Source organism: Megalops cyprinoides, chromosome 1, assembly GCF_013368585.1.
Source record: "Megalops cyprinoides isolate fMegCyp1 chromosome 1, fMegCyp1.pri, whole genome shotgun sequence".
Classification (NCBI taxonomy): domain Eukaryota; kingdom Metazoa; phylum Chordata; class Actinopteri; order Elopiformes; family Megalopidae; genus Megalops; species Megalops cyprinoides.
Window position 1 is genome coordinate 1,265,001 of NC_050583.1, and position 5,000 is coordinate 1,270,000.

Sequence of the window (5,000 nt, forward strand, 5' to 3'; positions counted from 1 at the left end):
GGGTATATGTGTGTTTGGGGGGGGTATATGTGTGTTTTGGGAGGGGTATATGTGTGTTTTGGGGGGGGTATATGTGTGTTTGGGGGGGGTATATGTGTGTTTTGGGGGGGTATATGTGTGTTTGGTGGGGTATATGTGTGTTTGGGGGGGGTATATGTGTGTTTGGGGGGTATATGTGTGTTTGGGGGGTATATGTGTGTTTTGGGGGGGGGGTATATGTGTGTTTGGGGGGGTATATGTGTGTTTTGGGAGGGGTATATGTGTGTGTTTGGGGGGTATATGTGTGTTTTGGGGGGGGTATATGTGTGTTTGGGGGGGTATATGTGTGTTTGGGGGGGTATATGTGTGTTTTGGGGGGGGTATATGTGTGTTTGGGGGGGTATATGTGTGTTTGGGGGGGGTATATGTGTGTTTTGGGGGGGGTATATGTGTGTTTGGGGGGGTATATGTGTGTTTGGGGGGGTATATGTGTGTTTTGGGGGGGGTATATGTGTGTTTGGGGGGGTATATGTGTGTTTTGGGGGGTATATGTGTGTTTGGGGGGGGTATATGTGTGTTTTGGGAGGGGTATATGTGTGTTTGGGGGGGGGGTATATGTGTGTTTTGGGAGGGGTATATGTGTGTGTTTGGGGGGTATATGTGTGTTTTGGGGGGGGTATATGTGTGTTTGGGGGGGTATATGTGTGTTTGGGGGGGTATATGTGTGTTTTGGGGGGGGTATATGTGTGTTTGGGGGGGTATATGGGTGTTTGGGGGGGTATATGTGTGTTTGGGGGGGGTATATGTGTGTTTTGGGAGGGGTATATGTGTGTTTGGGGGGGGGGTATATGTGTGTTTTGGGAGGGGTATATGTGTGTGTTTGGGGGGTATATGTGTGTTTGGGGGGGTATATGTGTGTGTTTGGGGGGTATATGTGTGTTTTGGGGGGGGTATATGTGTGTTTGGGGGGGTATATGTGTGTTTGGGGGGGTATATGTGTGTTTGGGGGGGTATATGTTTGTTTTGGGGGGGGTATATGTGTGTTTTGGGGGGGGGTATATGTGTGTTTTGGGGGGGGGTATATGTGTGTTTTGGGGGGGTATATGTGTGTTTTGGGGGGGGTATATGTGTGTTTTGGGGGGGGTATATGTTTGTTTTGGGGGGGTTATGTGTGTTTTGGGGGGTATATGTGTGTTTGGGGGGGTATATGTGTGTTTGGGGGGGTATATGTGTGTTTTGGGGGGGTTATATGTGTGTTTGGGGAGGATATGTGTGTTTTGGGGGGATATATGTGTGTTTGGGGGGGTATATGTGTGTTTTGGGGGGGGGTATATGTGTGTTTGGGGGGGGTATATGTGTGTTTGGGGGGGTATATGTGTGTTTGGGGGGGGTATATGTGTGTTTTGGGGGGGGTATATGTTTGTTTTGGGGGGGTATATGTGTGTTTTGGGGGGGGTATATGTGTGTTTTGGGAGGGGTATATGTGTGTTTGGGGGGGTATATGTGTGTGTTTGGGGGGTATATGTGTGTTTTGGGGGGGGTATATGTGTGTTTGGGGGGGTATATGTGTGTTTGGGGGGGTATATGTTTGTTTTGGGGGGGGTATATGTGTGTTTTGGGGGGGGTATATGTGTGTTTTGGGGGGGGTATATGTTTGTTTTGGGGGGGTTATATGTGTGTTTGGGGGGTATATGTGTGTTTTGGGGGGTATATGTGTGTTTTGGGGGGTATATGTGTGTTTGGGGGGGTATATGTGTGTTTTGGGGGGTATATGTGTGTTTTGGGGGGATATATGTGTGTTTGGGGAGGATATATGTGTGTTTTGGGGGGGTTATATGTGTGTTTGGGGAGGATATGTGTGTTTTGGGGGGATATATGTGTGTTTGGGGGGGTATATGTGTGTTTTGGGGGGGGTATATGTGTGTTTGGGGGGGGTATATGTGTGTTTGGGGAGGATATGTGTGTTTGGGGGGGGGTATATGTGTGTTTTGGGGGGGTATATGTGTGTTTGGGGGGGTATATGTGTGTTTGGGGGGGTATATGTGTGTTTGGGGGGGGTATATGTGTGTTTGGGGAGGATATGTGTGTTTGGGGGGGGGTATATGTGTGTTTTGGGGGGGTATATGTGTACATGCGTCTCTCTGTGGCGTGACTCTGCGGTTCCCGTGTTTTAAGCATGTTTCCCTGTGCACAGAGGGTACAAGGTGTTGGCGTGTTCCGCTCCGGGTCATTCAGGAACACACAGAGCCCGAAGGGCTCTCTACTGGGAGTGCGTTTCCACTGCGTCAGAGCCGGCCCCGCTGCGAGCGCGTTTCCACTGCGTCAGAGCCGGCCCCGCTGCGAGCGCGTTTCCACTGCGTCAGAGCGCGTTTCCACTGCGTCAGAGCGCGTTTCCACTGCGAGCGCGTTTCCACTGCGTCAGAGCGCGTTTCCACTGCGTCAGAGCCGGTACCCACCGCGAGTGCGTTTCCACTGCGTCAGAGCCGGCCCCGCTGCGAGCGCGTTTCCACTGCGTCAGAGCGCGTTTCCACTGCGTCAGAGCGCGTTTCCACTGCGAGCGCGTTTCCACTGCGTCAGAGCGCGTTTCCACTGCGTCAGAGCCGGCCCCGCTGCGAGCGCGTTTCCACTGCGTCAGAGCGCGTTTCCACTGCGTCAGAGCCGGCCCCGCTGCGAGCGCGTTTCCACTGCGTCAGAGCGCGTTTCCACTGCGAGCGCGTTTCCACTGCGTCAGAGCGCGTTTCCACTGCGTCAGAGCCGGCCCCGCTGCGAGCGCGTTTCCACTGCGTCAGAGCGCGTTTCCACTGCGAGCGCGTTTCCACTGCGTCAGAGCGTGTTTCCACTGTGTCAGAGCCGGTACCCACCGCGAGTGCGTTTCCACTGCGTCAGAGCGCGTTTCCACTGTGTCAGAGCCGGTACCCACCGCGAGTGCGTTTCCCGCGCGAGTGCGTTTCGGGTTGGACGATGTGCTCGCCGCAGCCTCTGTGAATCCTCTCCAGGAGATATTATCTGTTGCTCTCGACACGCAGAAAAGGCCCAAATTGAAGACAGTTCGCCCTGAGATTTCTTTTCAGGACTTCAGACGCAGGGCGGGGTGACAGAAGGAAGCCTGGCGCTCCAGCACCACCCGTTCGTCTCCTCCCCTCTTTACTGCGTTCCGGGCACCACCCGTTCGTCTCCTTCCCTCTTTACTGCGTTCCGGGTTGTTCCATCTTTAAGATCACTGCTGTCTTCACGTTAAATAGATTTAAGTAGTTTACTCAGCTGTAGGTACCCAGCTGCTTTCCTCAGCTTTGGTTCCGCATCCCTAATCTCGGCTTCCTCTCTGTGTTGTTACGTGAGATGGAAGGAGTGATATAAGCTAACTGAGCAGATAAAAACCTGCCTCTGTCCGAAGGCACAGCTCACCGCCTGTCTCATGTGGCTGGCGGTAGCCGCCGAAGCTGCAGCTCACTAAAACATGAAACCGCAGGCGGAAATGAGATTAAAGCACCGGCTCAGCCAGTCAGTTAGAGAGGGAGTTCTGCTTCCAGGGCCTCTCGGGAGACCCAGGGTCGAACCCGGGGAAAGGCATGGACTCAGGGCAGTGTGGGGGTGGAGTCAGGGCGGCGTGGGCGTGGAGTCAGGGCGGCGTGGGGGGTGGACTCAGGGCGGCGTGGGGGTGGAGTCAGGGCGGCGTGGGCGTGGAGTCAGGGCGGCGTGGGGGGTGGTGTCAGGGCGGCGTGGGGGGTGGTGTCAGGGCGGTGTGGGGGTGGACTCAGGGCGGCGTGGGTGTGGAGTCAGGGCGGCGTGGGTGTGGAGTCAGGGCGGCGTGGGGGGTGGACTCAGGGCGGCGTGGGGGGTGGACTCAGGGCGGCGTGGGTGTGGAGTCAGGGCAGCGTGGGGGTGGAGTCAGGGCAGCGTGGGGGTGGAGTCAGGGCGGCGTGGGTGTGGAGTCAGGGCAGCGTGGGGGTGGACTCAGGGCGGCGTGGAGTCAGGGCAGCGTGGGGGTGGAGTCAGGGCGGTGTGGGGGGTGGTGTCAGGGCGGCGTGGGGGGTGGTGTCAGGGCGGCGTGGGTGTGGAGTCAGGGCGGCGTGGGGGGTGGTGTCAGGGCGGTGTGGGTGTGGACTCAGGGCGGCGTGGGTGTGGAGTCAGGGCGGCGTGGGGGTGGAGTCAGGGAGGCGTGGGTGTGGAGTCAGGGCAGCGTGGGTGTGGAGTCAGGGCAGGCGTGGGTGTGGAGTCAGGGCAGCGTGGGGGTGGAGTCAGGGCGGGGTGGGGGTGGAGTCAGGGCAGGCGTGGGGGGTGGTAGTAAGGGCAGCGTGGGTGTGGAGTCAGGGCGGCGTGGGGGGTGGTGTCAGGGCGGCGTGGGGGTGGACTCAGGGCGGCGTGGGGGTGGAGTCAGGGCGGCGTGGGTGTGGAGTCAGGGAGGCGTGGGTGTGGAGTCAGGGCAGCGTGGGTGTGGAGTCAGGGCAGCGTGGGTGTGGAGTCAGGGCAGCGTGGGGGTGGAGTCAGGGCAGCGTGGGGGTGGAGTCAGGGCGGCGTGGGTGTGGAGTCAGGGCAGCGTGGGGGTGGAGTCAGGGCGGCGTGGAGTCAGGGCAGCGTGGGGGTGGAGTCAGGGCGGCGTGGGTGTGGAGTCAGGGCAGCGTGGGGGTGGACTCAGGGCGGCGTGGGTGTGGAGTCAGGGCAGCGTGGGGGTGGACTCAGGGCGGCGTGGGCGTGGAGTCAGGGCGGCGTGGGGGTGGAGTCAGGGTGGTGTGGGGGTGGACTCAGGGCGGTGTGGGGGTGGTGTCAGGGTTTGACAGCTTTATCCTTCTGTGGTTTGTGTATTTTTACTGGGTTAAAGAGAATGTTTGGTTTTTACCTCAGGGTGAAATGAGAGAACCCCTCCCCCCGGGCCGATGCCCCCGCTCTCGGCCCTGCCCCAGTCCCCCCCCTCTCGCGGGACCCCTCCGCTCGTCCTGGCGAGAGTGGCGGCCCCTGCTGGCCGATTCAGGGAGTGTTTCGTCCTCCGTCCCACAGAGCGGCACGTCCAGACTGAGCTTCCG

At 58.5% G+C, this 5,000-nt stretch overlaps 1 protein-coding gene across 1 annotated transcript in view; it reads left to right on the forward strand.

The window, feature by feature from the left end:
* Positions 1-5,000, forward strand: part of aspscr1 (ASPSCR1 tether for SLC2A4, UBX domain containing) — a 56,733-nt gene that overhangs the window by 38,276 nt on the left and 13,457 nt on the right. The gene's annotated exons all lie outside the window — the stretch shown is intronic.